This window comes from Myotis lucifugus, unplaced genomic scaffold (assembly GCF_000147115.1).
Source record: "Myotis lucifugus unplaced genomic scaffold, Myoluc2.0 scaffold_31, whole genome shotgun sequence".
Classification (NCBI taxonomy): Eukaryota; Metazoa; Chordata; class Mammalia; order Chiroptera; family Vespertilionidae; genus Myotis; species Myotis lucifugus.
The window spans coordinates 2,365,760-2,388,109 of record NW_005871079.1 but is presented as its reverse complement, the minus strand read 5'-3'; the positions used below and the strand labels follow the sequence as shown (position 1 = coordinate 2,388,109).

The 22,350-nt window shown below is 41.1% G+C and overlaps 1 protein-coding gene and 1 pseudogene across 1 annotated transcript in view; one reads left to right on the top strand and one right to left on the bottom strand.

Moving 5' to 3' along the window:
- The window catches only part of TMC1 (transmembrane channel like 1), a 235,628-nt gene that overhangs the window by 196,723 nt on the left and 16,555 nt on the right, over nucleotides 1–22,350 (bottom strand). Inside the window, exon 3 of the mRNA XM_023752328.1 lies at nucleotides 17,939–18,009. The gene's annotated coding sequence lies outside the window, so the exon portion shown is untranslated. The remainder of the gene's footprint in view (nucleotides 1–17,938; nucleotides 18,010–22,350) is intronic.
- Nucleotides 1,567–13,004, top strand: LOC106696833 (annotated as a pseudogene).

The window sequence follows — 22,350 nt, the reverse complement described above, 5'->3', positions numbered from 1 at the left end:
GGATTGGATTAAGTTGATGGCGGGGAGATGAAAAGCAGTGGATAGGCCTGAGGCCCAGCAGATAAATTTGGACTCTATATTTGAAGCAGAACTGATCAAATTTGTTCATGATACAGATGGCAAAAGTGAACAAAAGGTGGAATCAAGAAGTCCCACATTTTTGGTTTAAGCAATTAGTGATTGGTGGTCATTGGTTGAAATGAGGGAGAAACTGGTTTAGTGGGGAAAATCCTTTCCCATGGCTCAAAGGCAACCTCACACACAAAAACAAGCATAACAGTCAAGATAAAATATAAATATACCCTCATTTTTTAAATCTTCACCTGAGGATATTTTTATTGGTTTTGAGAGGGAGAGAGTGAGAGAGCGAGAGAGAGAGAAGCATCAATGTGAAAGAGAAACATAGATCAGTTGCCTCAAACCCAGAACCTAGGTATGTGATGTGCTCTAACTGGGGATCAAATCTACACCTTTTCTAAAAATTAATTGTAGAGCCCTAACTGGTTTGGCTCAGTGGATAGGGCGTCGGCCTGCGGACTGAAGGGTCCCAGGTTCAATTCTGGTCAAGGGCATATACCTTGGTTGCGGGCACATCCCCAGTAGGGGGTGCGCAGGAGGCAGCTGATCGATATTTCTCTCTCATCGATGTTTCTAACTCTCTATCCTTCTCCCTTCCTCTCTGTAAAAAAATCAATAAAATATATATTTAAAAAAATTAATTGTAGAGAGAGAGGAAGGGAGGGACGGAGAGGAAGAGAGAGGGAGAGAGAAAGAGAGAGAGAGAGAGAGAGAGAGAGAGAGAGAGAGAGAGAGAGAGAGAATGAAGCATCAATTTGTTGTTCCTCTCATTTATGCATTCATGTTTCAATCTTGTATATTTGTATGTGCCCTGACAGGTGATCAAACCCAGAACCTTGGCATATTGGGATAATGCTCTAACCAACTGAGCTACCAGGCCAGGGCAAACCCTACAACTTTTGGTGGTATGGGACAAATGCTCCAACTAACTGAGCCATCCGGTCAAAGCATGATACCCTCATTTAAAAAAAAAAAATCATCATCTAGTGAACACCAAGATGAGATCTAGCCTGGATTTTCATTTTACAAATTAAAAGGCTGAGTTCTAATGGTAAAAGATGACCTGTCTATGAGTCAGAGAAGCCATGTCCTAGGTCAGATTCTTTGACTCTTGCACTCCAAATCCTTCACTCACGTTTTGTTTGTTTTATAAACATTTTTCCTTTATCCCCTCTTCAGTTTCAGGCTATGACAGCTAACAGAGCCTATGAACTCATCTCTTCCTAAAGTCACAAAGGGTGATGCCAAGAAGGTTCTTCCTGCCTTCAGATCCCTCACGCTAGCCATACCTCATTCAAGAGGATCACATGGAACACTGGCAATCAGGACATTTTCACTCATCAAGCTTTGTCTTCTAAAGTTAATACCCTTAAAACCATCCTGGGAGGCTACTAGGCTCTTTAAGAAAGTATGGTTACTCAAACAGTTCTTTCAGACAAATACTTATTCAGTATCTACTGTTCTATAGGCTATGAGTGATTCAAAGGGATGGTCTTTGATCCTTCCCAGCTGGAAGTTTTAAATTTGGTTGGACAGATTAAGATAAAGAGGTAAGAACTGGTTAAGGAACAATGTTGGCTAATATAAAACTTAGCATCAAAATAGGTGGCTAGCCCAATGAGGGCCATGACATTTCAGAAAAGGTGAGAGAAATCAAAGATTATGAGGCTATAGATGAAAAAAGAACAATCTGGCTTTAAAAAGAAAGGAAGATGCAAACTTTAACTCAAAGAAACCAATCTAGCTCAGGGTCTGGCCAAGCTCCCCAAAGAGTCAGGAGTTTTAATAAAGAACAGTAGTGTTGCCCACCCAGCGTGGCTCAGTGGTTGAGCATCAACCTATGAACCACATGCCTGGCTTGTGGGCTCGATCCCCAGTGTGGGGCATGCAGGAGGCAGCCAACCAATGATTCTCTCTCATCATCAATGTTTCTATCTCTCTCTCCCTCTCCATTCCTCTCTGAAATCAATAAAAACATATTTTTATATGTAAAAAAAAGAACAGTAATGTTGGTGATTGTATTTAACAGAGGCAGAACTAAGTTGAGAAGAATAACTAATCATTATGCTTAATTCCGGAAAGCCTTATAACTACTCTATGAGCAGGTACTATTTAGTTCCATTTCACCAATAAGAAAACTGAGGCATGGAGTGGTTCTATAACTTGCCTCAGTCACACAGGGTTGGATTCCAAGCCCAGATATTTTCCTAAGAGACTGTGCTTTAACCACCACAGCAGATGGCCTCCCACATGAGCACTAGTGGTTTGTAACAACAAAGGGAGAGGCATCAAAATGACCATGATGAAGTCTGGGAATAATGATTAGGGACAAAAGGAAATGACTACTAGTTCATGCAGAGACATGGTCAGATTGCAAGGACAGAAGCAGGCCTAAGTGTTAGCTTCCAAATAGTAAGGATGAAGATAAATGTTAAGTTCTAGAAAGACATAGCTCCTGGTTTGGAGAGGGGGTGGGATTAAAAGAAAAAAAGTCAAGGGCAAGCACAGCCAAAGATAAGCATGCCTCGCTGAGGCAGATCCCTGGCAGAAAGCCAGTCTGACTGCCCCTGACTTCACTACCTCTGTCCTTGTATCTTAAGGAAGAATCATGTCAGCCTCTGAAAGGAAAATAAATGAAATAAAATCTGATAGTGGACACTGAGCATGAGATGCTTAGGACACACACTGAACCCCATCTCCCTATCTCCTTCATGAGGTAAAGGACAAATATTAAAATGTATGAAGAAACAAAGTCAACTAGATATGGTGGATTGTAGAACTCTGAAATTCAGGATGAGTGGCTAGAATTAAATTTTGGAGGTAATATGGATCCACTGAAGGATCTTGAAGCAGGAAGTAAAAGGACATACTTAGCACATCAAGTACCCTCACTTGACTGTGGTTTATATAGTTGGATTAGAGGCAAAAGAAAGGCGATAAGCAGCAAAGTATAAATGCAGGCAAGGTGAGAAGACGTGCAATTTGTTATCAAGAAGATTTGAGAAGGCAGTTAAAACAATGATGGAAATATGAGCTTCCAGGAAAAATCCAAACTCTCAGGGATGAGGTTTTGCAAGTCTGGAAGAGTTTCTTCCTGCAGCGCTAACAGTTGACAAGGGCACTTTTGTAGCACATTCGACAACATACTGAAAAGATGAGTTCCTCGGAACAGAGGCGAACCGTGTAATTTTAGGTAGACGTATAGTTTCCTTTGAAAACATTCTTTCATTCATGACAAATACAGCCTTAAGCAATATCCCACATGATTCATGTGGCTGTAACACACTTAACTAGTTTCTAAAAGATTCACGAATCTGTCTTTAAGAATTGGGGCAATTCGCAAGTATTGCTTTAACAAATAATTGATATATACCTGAAGCAAGAGTACTAATACTGAAAATAAACCATTTCTACCTTGGTATAAAAAAATTAATAATAATCCTTTTCTTTCACCACATCTTTGCGTACTCTAAATCTTTATCACAGGCTGTCAGCTATATTATTGGTCTTTGGTCTTTTTTTATTTCTTAACCACTATTTTCAGGGAATTTTATTTAAAAGCATTCAGAATGAAAACCTAAAAATAGCTTTAAAAATTTTTACAATCAGCAGTCATCCTCATTGGTCCCCAGGATCTGTCTCTTGCATCAACAGCGTTTGGACAGAACAGATCCAGAGATGCCCCTTCTTCCAGCCTCAACCACCCTTCAACCCCTTTTCCAGCTGCCACCTTCAGAACACCCCAGCCATCCTCAGGCTCCAACACCATTTTTTAATCTTAACTCCTTACTGTCAAACAACCACGAGCTCCCAAATTCATCAGAATTATTCCATCAAGGTGGAGACTGCCGTCAACCACCTGGTCAACCTGCAACTGTGGGACCCCTACACCTACCTGTCTCTGGACTTCTATTTGGATCATGACAATGTGGCTCTGGGGGACGTGGGCCATTTCTTCCCTGAGTTGGCCGAGGAGAAATGCAAGGGCCCGAGAGTCTCTTAAAGATGCAAAACCAGTGCAGTGGCCACATTCATTTCCAAGTCATGCTGAAGCCTCCCCAAGATGAGTGGGGGCAAAACTCAGGCAGCCATGAAAGCTGCCATGGCCTTGAAGAGGACCCTGAACCAGGCCCTTTTGGATCTGCATGCCCTCTGTTCTACGCGCACAGACCCTCAGCTCTGTGGCTTCCTGGAGAACCACTTCCTTGATTAGGAGGCGAAACTCATCAAGAAGATGGGCGACACCTGACTCACCTCCACAGGTTTGCCGGCCCCCAGGCTGGGCTGAGCGAGTATCTCTTCAAAAAGCTCATCCTCAAGTGGACTAGGAGCCTGAGGAGCCCAGAGGCCTTTGAGGAGCCGCTCCTCCTTGCCAAAAAGCGCCTCCTCGCCAAAAAAGCCTCTGCCTCTCACCACCACCCCCCACCTCATCCTTGACTGGATTTGAACCTCAGGCCCTTCAATCCCCAGGTCGATGCTCTATCCACTGAGCCAAACCAATCTGTGCTCATCTCCTCCCTTTTTTGGGGGGCCTAAAGCAGAGGGTTTTCAATCACCTTTTTTTCTAGTAGATTCAACTAAGACCACTTGTTGAGGTTAAAGCCCTCACATTTGCCTCTTGTCGATCACTGAGAGAGAAAGAATTCTACAGGGCCCCTGTAGTTAAATTGTGAAATCCCTACATGAGGAGAGAGAAAAGGAGAATATGTCATTTTTTTCCATGTCTCTAATATTCAGAAATATTCCCCCGAGAAAATTGGGGAGAAGAGACAGGGAATAAGGTTATGTGTACCTAGCTCCTGATAAGCGTTCTCAAACTCTGAAAGAATAACAGGATAACTCCCTGTGGACTAAAAGGCATCTCTGGTCAGCCTCGGTCTTGAAGAAAGTCTTGGCTTAATAGTCCTTTTCCAGAGAGCAGGTTGCCTAACTTAGTGAAGAAGTTGCACCATGTGTATGTTTTCCATCCCATTCCTCTGACCTCATCCTCTTAGATTTCTTCTCCACAAAGCTAATTTCACACTTGTATCTCAGACTCAGGCTCAAAAACCTCTCGGATGAGTTGTCACACCTGTATCCTACTCTCACCTCACCCTAGCATAACCATGTGTACATGTTTATTTACATTAAAAGATGGTGAGAACATCAAGAGAGAATATTGGGAGAGAGATGGGTATATTGACTACTTATTATCTCATCCTAATCTCTAATTTATTATTGAAGTTCTTCCAGAACACTAGTATTTTGCTGTGCTTGTCTCTGAAGTTTTCCCTGCCACTTTACTTCACCATTGACTGCACCCACTCTACAGGGACTGTAATGTGTTAAAAGCACAGTGTAACTAATAGAAATAAAAAGTGCAATGCCCCCTCCCCTAAGGTACTCCTTCTAGATGGAGTCTCTCACTGATGGTCAAAGACAAACAACAGGGTAGATCAGGGGTCCTCAAACTTTTTAAACAGGGGGTCAGTTCACTGTCCCTCAGACCTTTGGAGGGCCAGACTATAGTTTAAAAAAAAACTATGAACAAATTCCTATGCACACTGCACATAACTTATTTTGAAGTAAAAAAAACAAAACGGGAACAAATACAATATTTGTATTTGCATGTGGCCCGCAGGCCGTAGTTTGAGGACCCCTGGGGTAAATAGATGGTAGAGGGTTCAGTGGGAATGGGTAGCAATTGGAGAAACAAAACCTTAAAAGAATGGTTCTTTCTCTTGTTCTTTTCCCTTTTTCTTTTTGGAATGACCCACCTGTTGCAACTCCAGTGTGACTGGTTGAATTAGAAGGAACTGGGATCTTCTCTCACCTGTAAGAATGAGCTTCCCTTCTGAAATGCTAATCTACTAAGACTTTATGAAACACTGACAGTGGGGTGGGAGGGAGAAGACTGCTTAGACCTGTTAGTAGGGGAGGGAAATCATGTTGAAAGGGAGAGGAAGGTGACATTATGTCCTTCTTGTGAAAAAGTCAGCCCTTAGATTCTGAGAATATGGGGTTCTCTTAACAAAAACAGGGTGGATGAACAGCTTGGAAAGAAAGGTTCTGAGTTGAATTATATATATGTTGATTTTATTAATCTTTTTGCTGGACATAAGTAGGTGGATTGTTGGTTCCCAGTAAACTTCTCGTTGAAAATACCCTTAATAACTCACCCCTTTCTCTGGGGAATCCTTTTTCTTTCCCCCACCTTCCCCTCACACCTACACATAAAGCAAAAATGCAGTCATGTGATTTGTCTAGAAGCAGCCATTCTCTTACTTGACCCTGTCTTCTTGACTTTTATAATGGAACTAGAAGCCCAGTGCACAAAAATTTGTGCACTGGTGGGGAGGAGGGTCCCTCAACCCAACCTGTGCCCTCTCACAGTCTGGGACCCCTCGGGAGATAACCATCTGCTGGCTTAGGCCCGCTCCCCTGGTGGCAGATGGCACGCCCAATCCCGCGGTGCCTGCCCTGTCTCCCCCGTCATAGATGGCAGGCCTGGATCTGGCGCTGGGGCGGCCAGCGGCTGGGGATCACGCTGCCGCCAGCCCCAGGCAGGGCAGTGCAGTGGGATCTGCCTGCAGGATGCAAATTAACCACCATCTTTGATGGTGGTTAATTTGCATATTGTGATAATTAGCCAATGGGAGGTGTAGCAAAGGTATGGTCAATTATCATGTTTGTCTATTATTAGATAGGATAAGAAGAGCTCTTAATTCATTCGGGACCTCTCACGGTCTCCACAGTGATTGGATCTGGGACTGACACATGACTCAGCCTGAGCCTACGAAATAATGGTGTCCCAAAATTCACGCAAGAAGTAATTTTGATAGAAAACACAGGTTTATAATTAAAAATTGTAAATTTTTTATTGATTCATAAAGTATATAGTATAGGGTTATGTATGGAATAGCATATTGGGTAAATGGATTATCATGTTGCCATAGCGAGCACCATTAACTGTTATTGCCTGAGCAGCCGCATTAAAGGGTGACGGCATTAGGAAGGTTGAGAAGCACTGTAATTAGAAAAGAGGATCAGAATGATTATTTCCATCCAATATGGCTAGAACCATGACAGAGATAAGCACAGGATAGCACTGGGCCCCAGGGGAGAGGACCTGGCACAGACAGGAAAAGGTCATTAGAAAGACTCTCCTGGAGTACATACCCTTGACCAGAATCAAACCTGGGACCCTTAAGTCCGAAGGCCAACGCTCTATCCACTGAGCCAAACCACTCAGGGCTCTTCTCCTCTTTTCTTTTTCCCTGGAAGAAGGAAAGGAGAAAGGCAGAGGGTTTTGAATCCGTACCAAAAGGAGGGAAAAAGAACTCTACATGGGCACAGAGCAGTCCAAGTAAGACCCCAGAGGCTTGAAATAGTGTACAACTTGGGGAATTATGATGTGTTCCAACTATAAAGTGAAAGAAAGGATAGAAGGAGATGAGGTTGGAGAAAAGGGGTCCCAGGCTGTCCTCACGTGGAAGTCATTACAAAGCCTCTTTCCCACACTCCCTCTTCACTCTCTTTCTCCCTTTCACCAGGTTCACCTATTTGCTTTAAAAGAACCCCTCAATTGAAAATTGAAAACAATTCAGGCCTTACTCAGGATTTTCACCTTTATCCTGAGAACAATAGGAAACCATTTGGCAGACTTAATTAAATGAGTGGTCAGAGCAGGTTTTCTTTTTAAGTTTATTCTCGTTGCTGCATTGAGAATGGTCTGAGAAGGAATGGACAAGAAAGATTTGGAAAGAGCAGTCAGGTGGTGATAGATAAGAGAGATCATGGTGAACTGAAGGGGTGGTAGCAATAAGATAGAAGGAGTATTGGACAGGTGTGGAAAGTATTTCTAAGGTAGAATTGATAGGTCTTGCTGATGCGTTGAATGATCTTTTACCCTCTCTGCATCCACCCCTTTGGGCATTTAACTTTGAAGTGTCCTCTGCCTCTGTCTCTGGACTTGACCATGTGCCTGGCTTTGCGTAATAGAATGAAGCAGAAGTGCAAGTATTGTGCTTCTAAGTCTATAACTCGAGAGGCCTTGCTCTTTCTTGTGTTTCTGTCATCTCCATGAGGACATTCCTGAGGTAGCCTACTGGCATGGAACAGATACGTGGCAGAGACTTGAAGTGCCCAGTCAGCCCGGTTGAGACTCATCTATATCAGTGGTCGGCAAACTCATTAGTCAACAGAGCCAAATATCAACAGTACAATGACTGAAATTTCTTTTGAGAGCCAAATTTTTTAAACGTAAACTATATAGGTAGGTACATTGTTATTAACTTAATTAGGGTACTCTTAAGGCTTAAGAAGAGCCACACTCAAGGGGCCAAAGAGCCGCATGTGGCTCCCGAGCCGCAGTTTGCCGACCACGGCCCTAGTGTCTGGCTTTTGCCTGAGCCTTTCCCAGAAAACACGAGGCATCCTTTTAACCACCCTGGAGCCCTCTCTCATGCATTAGACCACATGGAAACAATAAAGCTTTCTGCAGAAAAAACAATTTACAATCTTATGAATTGAGCTCTGCTTCTCATCAATAAAGTAAGGAAGATGAACTGTACATTGTCATAGGAATGAAATATATGTGATTCTATTAATGTTTTCATAAAAATTTTTCTGATGATTTTTTTTCAAAATAGCTCGGATTTTTAATATTCTGTATGTCAAAAAATATATATAAACTCAAATATTAACTACAAATTTAAAAAATTATATAATCCACAGCTACATTAGCTATTAACCAATTATTTATAATTTCTTCATGGATACAACCTCTTAATTAACTGTTTGCCAGTTTTTGATTGTATGAGTGAAGAATTTTTCCAGAATGTTTATAAATATAAAAAATTGGATCATCTCAAAAAGCTTTCTTTGATGGAGCCCTTTTACATCTGTTAACACCCCCCTCCACATCTCCACCACCTTTCCTGTGAACTACAGTCCATTCAAAAGTTAAAGGGATGAATCCTAATGTCACATTTCTGTTTCACGGCCCTACCCCATGACCACAACCTGGAATTGGAAAAGAGAAGAGAGATAGCTGTCTCCTTCCAGATAGTTGGAGGTGGAACATACAACACTGGTAACTTTCAGAAACTGTATTTTCCATTGATGCATGCAAAGTAAAAAAAGCTAGTCCACAAAGAGAGAGAGAGAAAAAGAGCATGAAGTTAGACACAGACAAAAAGGTGTTCAAGTCTCTGGTCAGTTTATTCCCGAGGCTTATTTCTCTGTCTTAAATTTTGCCAGTGTCCTATATCATAAATTCTCGTTGTTTGCATAAGCTACCTCAAACGGGTCTCTGCTCCGAGTGTGTCATTTGTCTCCAGAACAAGAACATGCACATGACGAGCAGTGTGGCTGGCATCTCCCCAGACTCATCACATTGCCCGGGTGCTCTCAGCCACAGTTCTGGTGGTTGCTGGGAGACATCGCTGGTAGAGTATGTTCAGGAGGAAATAAAGAGGGGGAGAAGCAATCTGCTTAAAACAGCAGCTCACACCCATAGATTGCCAAGCCATGTCCCTTCCTTCAATTTATCACCCAATCTCTGGAGCAGAGTTATCTGCGTGGGGGAAAAAATAAATCATTCTGGCTGCCCAGAGGCCCTTCTAGAGCCAAGGATTTCTCTTGGGTTCCTCCATATCTCACAAGCCTGTTCCAAGTTATGCATTGAGTTGTGGGAATTCTCTTTATAAGTACACTTCACAACAAAGTGCTCAGCTTTCAATGGGCAAAGCAAGAAGAGGGGCACTTGAGCAGCTATATCATAAGCATCCCTCTCCAAGGCTAGGGAAGAATCAGACCTTACTATAGAATGTCACTTCCTCCTACAAAGTATCCCCTTCCCCTCACCCCCACCATCACTCCTGCATGTATGCAGATTAAAGGATGAATCAGTCTGTCACAATGACAGGATCCTCTGTGCCAAGTAAGCCCAAGCCCAGACTAGTAGACTGACTTCCATTTAAGAATTCTGAGCCATAGGGTCATTAAAAATAGATTACTATGCCTTTTCCTTTTTAGGCATCCCACAGGCACTCAGAAAAGTTAGTCTCATCAGCAAGCTCTTACAAGACTACATTTGCATTTTGTCTTTCTGAAGATTAACTTGAATCTATCCAAGAAAATTAAAATACATTACAGTACTCTTTTGAAGGTTTCACCAAAATCAGCATGGCTTCTGAGTGTTGGCTTCATCTCACCTCACCTTTTTCCCCCCGAGTCATGGCCAAAGCCTCAAGATGACTTGTTTTTAAGCATCTTAATCAAAACTTACTTCTGCCAACTGGTCTTCAGGTGTTGGTCCACACAAGATCAACTGTCCCTGCTGTATCCTTTCTTTCACTGCAAGATCATATAGCTGTGGAGCTCTTTTCTATGACTATTCAGCTTGCAGCCACATAAAATATTCTGCTGCTCTCCTACTTCTCTGGGCTTGGAAAAAAACCCAAGAAGTTATCTCATACACCCCTGTCCAGATACACCTCAATGATATGTTCTTTATTTCTAATTCATGAAAATCATGTAGAAATTCTGAGTTCTGCCTTGTTCCCCAGACCCTATATTATGAGACTTTCTGACCTTCATTCCCAAAACCTATTGTGGGGAGGAGTGGAGGAGTAGCTCTATCCTCTATCCTCAGAACTAGGCAAAGCCCTTATCAGAGATCCAAGTCTTTAGTCTCTCCTGATTTTCTCCTTTCTTCTGTAAATATTTATGTAATTGCAGGTGGGGAAAACTGGTTTAATATGATAGTTTTATTATAACTTTTCTCTCTGATGCCCAGACCAGTGGATTTATTAATGAAAGGACAAACACTAGATTCTCTGTTAAGTGTTCTGCGTCACTCCATCCCAGAAGCAATGAATGCCATTGAAAACATCTCAAAATATTATTTTAGAATATATGAAGCCAAAATTTTTGACAAATGCAATTACATATTATATTATATTTATTATATTATATTATATTATATTATATTATATTAATGTATCCATGTACTAAAGACAATGCACAGACATTATTTTATGTGCATAGGTCTACCACAGCAGAATTTATTATTGCAAAGTCACAGGAATTTTTGCTCAATACCTAAATTTCTCCTAACTAACTTTTTAATATTCTGGGCCCATATTTTATCATACTTTTAAATAGATGCATAATTATATAATGTTTGGCCTTTCCCTATCTTCATGCTTCTCACACCTTTTACAAGTACATAAAAATAGTAAGAAGTGATTTTGCAATTATTCATCTAATTCTGTTAAGAAATCTATCATGTAAATGTGACAAAGGTCATAGTGAAGTTCAGTTTACAGGCCTACCTGCCTCAGGAATCCGGGAAATTTAGCTAATAACACAGACTCCCTGAAGTAACAGAGGAGAGCCAGATCTGGGTCCTCAGATTCAGAACCTTTTGGAGAATAGAAGGGCTGCCCTAAGTTCTGGGGGGAAAAGGTCCTAAGAAAATTGGAATACTGAGGGACATGAGCCCACTCTCAGGTCTCAGAGAACAGGTACAAGTACTATCTAGAGGGGTAGAAACCAAGAGGCCATTGGCGGGGGGTGGGGGGGGGGGTCCCTCAGTACTATTGTCATTTAGTGAAAGAGCTCCTGAGACTATCTGAGAAGTGGAAGCCCTTTCTTCTTGCAACAGAAACAGCCCAGTGATTGCAGCTGATAACAGTGGCAGTGGGAACAATAACAAGTCCTCGTACAACAAGCAAGGGGCAGAACCACCACAGCTGTGGCAGCAGGGAAACAGAACCAATGCGGGCACACAGGGAGCAGGTGAGGTCTGCAAAAGGCACAGCAGGGGTGCTGGCAACCACAACAAAGAGAGTCCAGCAACAGGAGGAGGGTGAGTCACTCAGGGCCTGGGGGAGGGCAGAGGAAAGAGGCCTCTCTCCTGATGGTAAACATCCCCACCAGGACCAGAGCCAAACCAGGAAACACCAGCATAGCTACCTCTGGTTGCACAGCCAGGTCCTACAGAACTGCTACATCAGAGTATCTGGAAGAAGGATCTATGAATCTGACACAAACAAGTTTTTAGGGTGATTTTCTTTTTTTTAGCAGTACTGCCCTTAGATCTGAGCAGCTAGGAATCTTGCCCCAGATTCTGTTTTAGAGAAACTTCTTCTAGCCAGGGTCCTCACAGGGCAAAGTGTCCTAGGGGTCAAGAGAACATGCCCAACAGGACCTCATGCCCACGTAATACATAAGCACTCCCCACCCAGACCATGCTCCTGGTATCCAAGACCCTAGATCAGGGGTCCTCAAACTATGGCCCGCGGGCCACATGCAAATACAAATTTGTATTTGTTCCCGTTTTGTTTTTTTACTTCAAAATAAGATATGTGCAGTGTGCATAGGAATTTGTTCATAGTTTTTTTTTAAACTATAGTCCGGCCCTCCAACGGTCTGAGGGACAGTGAACTGGCCCCCTGTTTAAAAAGTTTGAGGACCCCTGCCCTAGATTATCTGTCCAAATGACATAAAAGACCAATTCGAGGGCCCAGATAGATCTCTTCTCTCAGTCTATTTTCCCACAGGTGGACCAAGTGGGAGAATAGACTAAAACCAAGTATTTTCCAAGGAAGCTTGGTGGGCATGGGGCTAGACTTGCCTGGTGGGCTGATCACTGTGCTCTCCAAGCTGCTCACAGTAGGGCAAGAATAGGAGGAGGAAAAGAATGGGGCCCTCCCCCTTCTCTCTTTCCATCTGCACTGGCGCCATGGGCCCACAGATATACTAGCCTAGCCTAGAGACTCATTATTTTTTTGCTCTGTTTTTTGAGGGGGTTTTTTGTCACAGGGGTTTTATTTAATTTAGTTTGGGTTTTCTTTGGTCTTGTTTTACTTTGTTTTTAAGAAACAGAGAAGAAAGCTCTTAGAGTCAAAAATGCCAATTATAAAATGAACGAATGCTAGAATTTAATCCTGCTGTGACTCTACAAGTTCTTGATTTTTCCTTGGCAGGTGAAGTCTTGAAAAACAAAGCTTGCATGATTAAGTGGCACCCTAAAACTTTGAATTCATTTAGTTTCAGTAGTATCTTGTTGCACATTTTTCCTGTGCTCCCACTGTCCCTGCCAGTGAGAGAATCAATAATATAGGATTAATCTCCTCAAAGCAAGGCCATTGGATAATTCAAGTTGTACACATGGAATGCAAAAATAACAGCTGTGCAAGGGAGTATGTTATTCTAAGAGCTAAAGTGGGTGCCTCAAATGTACTAACTGTAATAGGAATTTAATGAATTTTCAACAAGATCCTTTTCTTCTATTCTCAGGGTTGCCACCTTCTAGAGAATGCACACACTCACACACCCTCCCAAACAAAGGCCTAGTGCTTTCAAGGTTCAAGAACAAGCAAGACTAGTGGGTGATAATTGGTGCATCAACATTTACTTAGTTTTTGGTTTTAAGGATTGTTTGTTTGTTTGTTTCATGTCAGCAAGGGGAGAGAACAACAGCTCAAGGTGTTTTTCTTTCTTTCAATGATGCTCTAGCTACTGAGCTTCGTCACCTATGACAAGCTTTGCATTTGTCAGTCACAGCTGGTCTTTGATAATAGTCAGTGTTCCTTTCTGGGTGCAATATTGAGCAACAAAACTTGGGAAGAGATCCAATTATTCATACTGTTATTAAAGTTAGACATTTGTTTTGCCCTAAATGTATCATACCAAAAGCCGAAGGCATCTGAGTCAGTATGGGCAACTGTTTCCCTTTTTTGCCAATGAAGTTGTGCCATGAGGATAAAGAGCAGCACAGAGAGGAAGCAGTGGCCTAGGAGTGATCTGGGAAATTCCAGCTGCCCTCCTGCCCTACTTATTACGAATAGAGATGACTCACTGTTAGGAAGCACACAGATGTTGACTTGCCAATAAAATCCTTTGCAAAATTTAACTTTTCTGGACCCTCACTTCCTCTTCTGGGAAAAATAAAACAGCTTATTATATTTAGACACCTACATAGTATTGTTTGGTACTGGTATAAAAGAATAGGCATTCACATCATTTTTTAATGTGTTATTTCTTATGTCCTTGAAACCAGCCTTCTCCTGAACATATGTGTCTATAGAAGACACATTGTACAATAGAAACCTCCACAACCCAGGCTCCTGCTGTGCAGATGTGTGGTGGTCTGCTGCTTGAAAGACATGGGAATTTCAGATAAGCACGCCTACTAATAAATCCTGATGTGTCCACCCAAATATAGGCATCCAGAGACTCCGGTTATAAACCTGGCTCTACTGAGTAGCTGTGACCTCAGTTTCCTCACCTGTGAAATCAAAAGGTTTGACTCTAAAGGCTTCTACCTCCTTTATTGTTTTATGATTCTACAGTGTTAAAAATAAAAACCTATAGCGCCTACCCTCTCTATTAGCTATCTGCCATAAGAGTAAGCACGTACCAGTTTTCTTTCAGTGTAAGAGGTAGAAGAGTATGGGTTGGGTAATACTGGGTCAAGGATAAGACACAACTTGTAATTGAGTTAAAAACAATTCCTTACTTACCTCATTGGGCTGTTGTAATCATCATATGAGATCACATCCTTGAGAAATTTATCATTAATTGTGCTCTATAGAAACATGCTATAGACTGATTGTGTCTCTTCAAAATTTTATGTTGAAACCTAATCCCCAATGTGATGATATTAGAAGATGGGGCCTTTAGAAGGTGCTTAGGTCATGAGGGCAGGTCTTAATGAATGGGATTAGGGTCCTTACAGAAGAGACCCTGAGACTCCTAGCCCCCTGTGCCATGTGAAGTTACAGTGAAAAGGCAGCTGTCTGTGAACCAGAAAGTGGGATATCACCAGACACTAGCCTCCAGAACTGTGAAAATAAGTCATTCAGTCTGTGATATTTTGTTATAGTAGTTTAAATTAAATGGATTAAGATAAGATGTTGTACTAATAACAAATGTAAATATATTTTATCCAATAAACGTTGGTCAAGCATCTTCTATATATCAGGCATTAAGAAGACACTATCCTGTTTTCCCAGGGCTCACAAGGAGTCAAAGGAACTCTGTTAAAATGATAACAATATCCTTTAAAAAATATTTTTTTACCTTTATGAAAAGCTTGAAGTTGAATAAAGGATAAAAATTGCTAAAGCTATTTTCAAGTATTACACATATTTTTAAATGTCCCTTCCCCAAACCTGAAGAAAAACATACCTGAGATTTGGCAAAAGTTCAATTGATTTCAGTGCTAGGCAAAGAAATAAAAGGTGCTACCATCTATTAACTGTTGGGACCAAGGATAGTGGCAAGTTTTTAATGTACTCCCCAGCAATGACAAGAGAAAAATGGATAATTATAACCTCACTGTAAAGGGTAATAAAAGACTGACCTTGGGCTATGAAAAATGTGTCTGTGGCCTTGGGTCTGCAAAGCCCACTATCCCCCACTTTGCACTTTACGCTTGGGCAGCATGGCTCTTACCAGCTTCTAGATCCCTTTATATAGCACGCTGGTTCAAACCTCTGTGCATTTTCTCATTCTGTGCCCTCAGCCTGGAATAAGTAATTCCCCATCACTCTTCGCTCTTCCTCCCTCCTTGGTCCTCCTCCCTTCTCCTTCACTCTCCCACAGGCTGCTGCTCATTTTTGAAGATTCCACTCCACTTTATTTCCTGCCCAAAGTCTTTCGAATTCCCTGCCACCCCCAGTCTTTGTGAGCTGCCCCTTCACTGCACTCCTATCAGCTCTACAGTGTCAAGGCACTTATCACGGTGTGTGAGAAACTTCTGTATTGTGTCTGTTTCTTCCTCTATCCCAGGTGTTCTCAACTGGAGGAGATTTTGTCCCCGGGGGCACATTCCATCTATCCTTTTTCTCATTTCTTTGTCATCTTACAATTCTGGTTTGGACTCCTAGGCTATTTGCTTTCTCCTCCAGCCTCTCATTGGCATGTCTTTAATAATTTTGCATACTTCATACTTCATTTTTGTGCATCTTAAAACTTTTAACCTTTCATATGAAAATAAATGCTAAAAAATATAATGCTTATGAATATATTATATACAATATTAAGTTCAAAATAGTATGTTTCATGTTGCATATTATAGATATGCTAGGCTTAATTTTAAGAGTAAATAAAACACATGGAAGTGCATGCATTTATGTGTACACAGCCTCTCTGTGTCTGTGGCTTGTTACTGTCAACACTTATAAGCTCATAGGTGTGGTTTTCAAATAATCACTGGACATATATGTATGTCTGTTGGTGGAGCTAGTCTTTCCTACCAAATGTTTGGGAAATGTATTTAAACACACAAAATAGTTCCTCCTACAGAAAGCATAATAGTGCCTTCTCCCACATTCAAGAATAATAATTAACTTCCTTCACAAAAGAATATATTAAAGCAAAGCAAATGGAGACCTTACTGAAGAAATATTTCTATTGGGAACATGAGCTAATGGGTAACTCTAAGAAAGCTCTCACAGACGTTGTTCAACCACTATGAAAACAAAGACAGCATAAGAAATAAACTGCTGCCCTAACCAGTTTTGCTCAGTGGATAGAGTGTCAGCCTGCGGACCGAAGGGTCCCAGGTTCGATTCCGGTCAAGGGCATGTACCTTGGTTGTGGGCACATCCCCAGTAGGGGGTGTGCAAGAGGCAACTGATACGATGTTTCTCTCTCATTGATGTTTCTAACTCTCTATCCCTCTCCCTCTCCCTTTCTCTCTGTAAAAAAATCAATAAAATATATTTTAAAAAAACAAAAACAAAAAAACACACACAAAAAAGAAATAAACTGCTGATGCCAATTGACCTCTTAAATTAATGACTGAATACTGTATACTATATAATTGAGAGAAAGATAGAAAGATCAATGATGAGAGAGAATCACTGATTGGCTGCCTCCTGCATGCCTCACACTGAAGATCAGACCTGCAACTCAGGCATGTGCCCTGACCAGGAATCAAACTGTGACCTCCTAGTTCATAGGTCGATGCTCAACCACTGAGCCATGCCAGCTAGGCGACTTACAATTTTTTGATATGGAACTGGAATTCAATATACTGGAATTTTTAAAAATTTATTGGGGTACACTCTATTTTAAATGAAGCAGGGAAGAAAAAAAAGTGAGCTCTGTTCTCAGATAATGTAAGACTCTGGACTTACATATCAAACAACTGAAACCTATATGTAGAAACACTAAAACCAGTACCAATAAATGTGTTCTTCACATGTGTCTCATTGCTTTGCAAACAGTAGGTGCTTGTTGAAATAATTATGGAGCCAAATGAGTTCTAGAAGCATTAAGAGGATCTGATTATGGGTATGAACAGTGTTAGATGCAAAATGAGTTTGTAAGAAAATATGGATAACTTCTTTATGATAGTAACAGTAACTCCCCACAGTACTTCCCCATCATCGAAAAGTTCCAATGGTCTTATAAATATTGTGAATATTAAACAAAAGTATCCAGCTGAAGACAGCAATTTATTACAGTGAGAATTTCCATAATTCAACTAAATGTTTATTGAGTGCCCATAACAGGCAGAAACTGCACAATTGATATTTAAAAGTCTTAATTTATTCACAACACTGGCAAAAATCCCTACATAACTATTCAAAATTGTGGTCAGTATAAAAATGGTAATGAGTGTAACCACATTTTATAAGCTTACTTTTCTCTAAATTAGAAACATTCTGAATTGGGATAGGAGTTTGTGATTCTAGGCTAATTTATATCAAGTACCTATTTATTTCTGCTACTTCGTATTTTAAATATAAAGCAAGCTATGTCTTCTTCATAGTCTTTACCATGGTTTCCTGAATTTACTGTGTTTAAAAATAACTAAAACCAAAATGGGCTATGGATTCCCATGTCACAGTAAACTCACCCAGATCTAGAATCTTCCTTCCATAATAGAACGCTCTAAAGTCCTTCTCCCATTCAGAGTCCTCACTGCATCTGAAAAACAATGAGATCACATTTATCGCCACACATGTTAAGACACTTGATTCTACCAACAAACCACATTTCCACTGTTTCATAAATGATCTTAGAAATTAGAATCTACGCATAACTTCTCAACTTTGAAACATTATTATCTTGCAAAAATCATTATAACAATATAATGAAAGAATGGACTCATGAAATCTATTTTTTGACAATCAACATTTATCATATCAAAGGGCTAAGATGATCACAAATTTCAGGAAAAAAATTATCATATACCAAGCAAATGAGCCTATGAGAAAGAGTTCCACAAATAGGACTGAGGTGGGAAAGGGAGTCATTTACAAGGGTCCCAAGTAGTGTGTTTTTTTTTTAATTTTTAATTCATGAATCTGAATATGTCACTCTACTTACACACCTCAACTGTTTCCCATTGCCCACAGTATAAAATCTAACTCCCTTACCACAGCTTTCAAAAACCGGGTTAAAGCTCACTTCTCCAGTGTTGTCCCTCATCACTCTAAATGCTCCCAAAATTCTTGTTATACTAGCTTTCTTGTGGCTCTGTGAATAATCCACAGGAAAAGCTGCAGAAACTTCCATTCAGCGAATAAAATTCTGTTTGATGAATCCTTGTTTTTTCACATAGAGTTTCCCCTAACTGAAATGGCCTTCCTTACCTGACTCATCTGCCCAACCCAGGCTAAGAGAGCCTTCCTCTGAGAAGCCATCCCAAACCACTTTCCCAAAAGTTACTCACTCTTTCCCCTTTGTCACATAGCATTGCTGTTATATTATTTATTGCAACTATTTGTTCCCTTTTAAGTGGGAATTCCTTCATGGCAGTTTGTGTCTTAATTATCTTTGTATCTCAGGGCCTGACAGTTTCAGGCACATAGTGATGTTTGATAAATGTTAAATGTTATACTGATATTGTTGAATCCTAAGTAGACACATGATATACAATTGAAAATCATCCCTGTATTTTAATAGCTATAAGTTTTATTAAAACTGACCTTCTAACAATATCTATACTAATAAAAAGTTAATATGCAAATGGTTGGGACGCCCTCACATGTAACGATCGATCAGCTGGAGGCTGCATGCACAGCAGGCGTGGGTGGGCAGGGACTTGCAGTGTCAGGGACTGGGGTGGGGCACAGCGAAGGCCTCTCCATGTGCCTGCACCAGGGGTCCACAGGCCTCCACCAGCTCCAGCCTACCTCTTTGGGGCAATCCATCAAGGAGCCCCAGATGGCTGGGTGGGGCCTACCTCTTTGGGCGATGGATCGTGGGTCTCCTGCACTGTGATGGCACAGGCCAAGCTGGACCCCCCGCGCCCGCCCGAGTGCATGAATTTTGTGCACCGGGCCACTAGCCTATGTATATTTTCCTTCTATTATGTTTTGCCTCACATAAAAACTTCTTGCTTTTCTACTGGGTATAGTCTATCTCCTATTTTATAAGTATTCAACTGGCTTCATTGTATAGCAACATGATGGCTAGCAAAAAAAAACACAATCCATGGAAACATCGCACCTCTTAAGAACTAAAGCTGTCCAAAGTTATAAAACCAGTGTGTGTGTGTGTGTGTGTGTGTGTGTGAGAGAGAGAGAGAGAGATACAATTGCTATTACATAATTTGGAATGGAGGCACCAGCTGAAGTTCCATTTCAATCATTTTATTTGTTTGTTTGTTTATCAAGAGCTGTCCTACAAAAGTTATCAGGAAACCACTAATAAAATTATAATAAACTAGAGGCCCAGTGCATGAAATTCATACATGGGTAGGGTCCCTAGACCTGGCCAGCGATCAGGGCCGATCGGGGTCTTCCGGCTGCCAGCCAGGGCCGTCCTTCATTCCGCGCCGCCCCCTGGTGGTCAGCACACGTCATAGCAAGGGATCGAACTCCCAGTCTGCCGGTCAAACTCTCAAGGGGACACTTTGCATATTAGCCTTTTATATAGATAGATAGATAATATCACCCAATGACTCTTGACGTTTTTACCTGTGGGTACAAATTATCAGCTACACTTTTTTAACTGTGAGTACAAATCATTGGTTACACTCAGATTTGTTCTGGAAGGAATTCTGGCCCTTGCAGAGTGTTTCTCCCTCCCCATTGCCCAGTATGTCAGAATCGCTCAGGAAGGTCTTACAAGTTATTTCTGGTCATTGCACACTGACCCCAACATTGGTGGCACTGTTAGCCATGCCAGAACTCTGCAGACCACGCTCCTCTCACTGTTTTTCATCAATCTAAGTTTCTTCCCAGCCAGTAATGCATAGAGAATGGCAGGTAGAAAATATCCCTGTCTGTTATGCCCTCCTTGAGGACTCTTGGGAATATTGAGCACCAGGAGGGGAAGGTAAACAACAGTAAATTCCTGGGACCGAGGGTTGTAAAGATAGTGAGACAGTGTTGTTTTCTTTCTCCCTGAACTGACACACAAGGTGCTTTTATTAGGACAGATTTTTAGTATCAGCCGCCACACTTGAACACCCCTTTCATTCTCACCAGTCTTCTGACCTTTGGCCTGTACCTGAGCCTGACTTGTTCCACTAACCTTTTCTTTAAGGTGAGATAGGTTTTAGGGACTCCACCTGGCTTCACATAATTTGTCACCTTGTACTCCTACCTCCAACACATGCACACTCCAACCTCAAATTTGCCAGGCATACCAGACAACATCTGACCCCCAAGTGTGAACTTCACTTCGGTTGTTTATTTTTTCTCTCAGGAAAGTTTCTCAACACCCTCTTGGAATCAGCAGTTACAAAGATTATACTCCCGGGAAGAGGAGTATCATCTAATTCCATGCAACCAAAGGATACAAAACTCAGCCTTGAATCTGAGATGACTCCCTCCAAGGCAACAACTATCAATATAAGAAATGTCATTACTGACATTTCTAGCCTCACTCAGTTCAAACTGATAGAGCGAAAACTGCTGAAAAGGATGCCCATAAATAGCTGGAATTTGAATTAGACAGTCATTGAAAAATTAAGTGGTAGGAAAGTAATGAAACCAAATGCATTTGTTTTTCTCCATATACTAAAACACATCCTCTTCTTTTACGTGGCAAATCTTATTGATATAATATAATTACAGGTACCTCCCTTTCTGTGATGGATGGCATTCGTTTGCACAATTGCCTTCTGCCACTGTGCCATGCATAAATATTGACAGGGATGCAACATACTCCATAAATTAAGGTTTTAGATTCAAGAGCTAATTTTGATGTGGTTTACATCAATGTGATTTCATTGAAGATAAAAATAGCTTGATGGATTTGTATAACTCAATAGGTGAGAAATAGTAGAGTATGTGCAATTCCCAAATTAGAAAGAGCCTATTTACCACTGTGCTTTGAATTCTTGATCTTGCTATGTAACAGTAGCTCCTCTTTGAAAAAAGCATTGGATAAAGGTCAGCTCTTTCAGATTACGGAATGGGAAAAAGCACTAAAGTAATTTCCTAGTGAATGGATCTAAAGTATTATTCATTATGTTGTCTGGGTATATACACTGATGGAACTTACAAAATCATTTATTTTTATATTGGCTACACTTTGACATTATAGATCAGATCAAAATGACACATAAGAACAGAAGGCCAGTTGCCCTAGGTGCATATGTGTTTATCTTTCCACTTTAAATGCTTCCAGATGTTACAGTCAAATGGGGGAGAGCTGGTTGAAGTTTGTTGTTTGTTTGGTCTTTTTTGACCTGCATGGAATCACTTAAGTGAACCTCTCAGGTAAAAGAAACAAACAAATAAATAAAATATAAGGATATACAACAAGCAGCCACCCATGTGTCCTGGGAGAAGAGTATGAGGTCTTTGGTTTTGTTCCAGCAGATGAGTAATTCTGCCCGCATCCTGATAAGAAGAGGTTTTACTTGGGATGGAGGTGGCCCAATCTTTATCCGAAGTCCAGCCCCTGAACCCTAGCCAATACTTAAAGTGAAAATATCTAATTATAGAAAACAGAGATTTGGAGATGTCTGTGGAGACTGGTGACACAGAGCCAACATCAAGTGTCTAAATGCTTATGTGAGAGGGCCAGTTTGAGCAGTATGGCTAATGTTGGAAGTTCCTCCAATCTAGGCACCCAAGCACAGCAAACAGTCACTGAGCATTAAAATGTGTGGTTCCCTGGGTGATATTGTGACTTATAATAAGAAATTGATATTTGGTCTCTGTCCCCTTTTCTAGTATAGAACTTCTAAAATCCTTGGAATTTCCTAAATGATGAGAATGATTTGACTTTGGGAATAGCCCTAGGTCACCTAAGGATGGTGACTGGTTGCCAGGAGAACAAACCCTTTACAATCCTGTGCAGCATTTC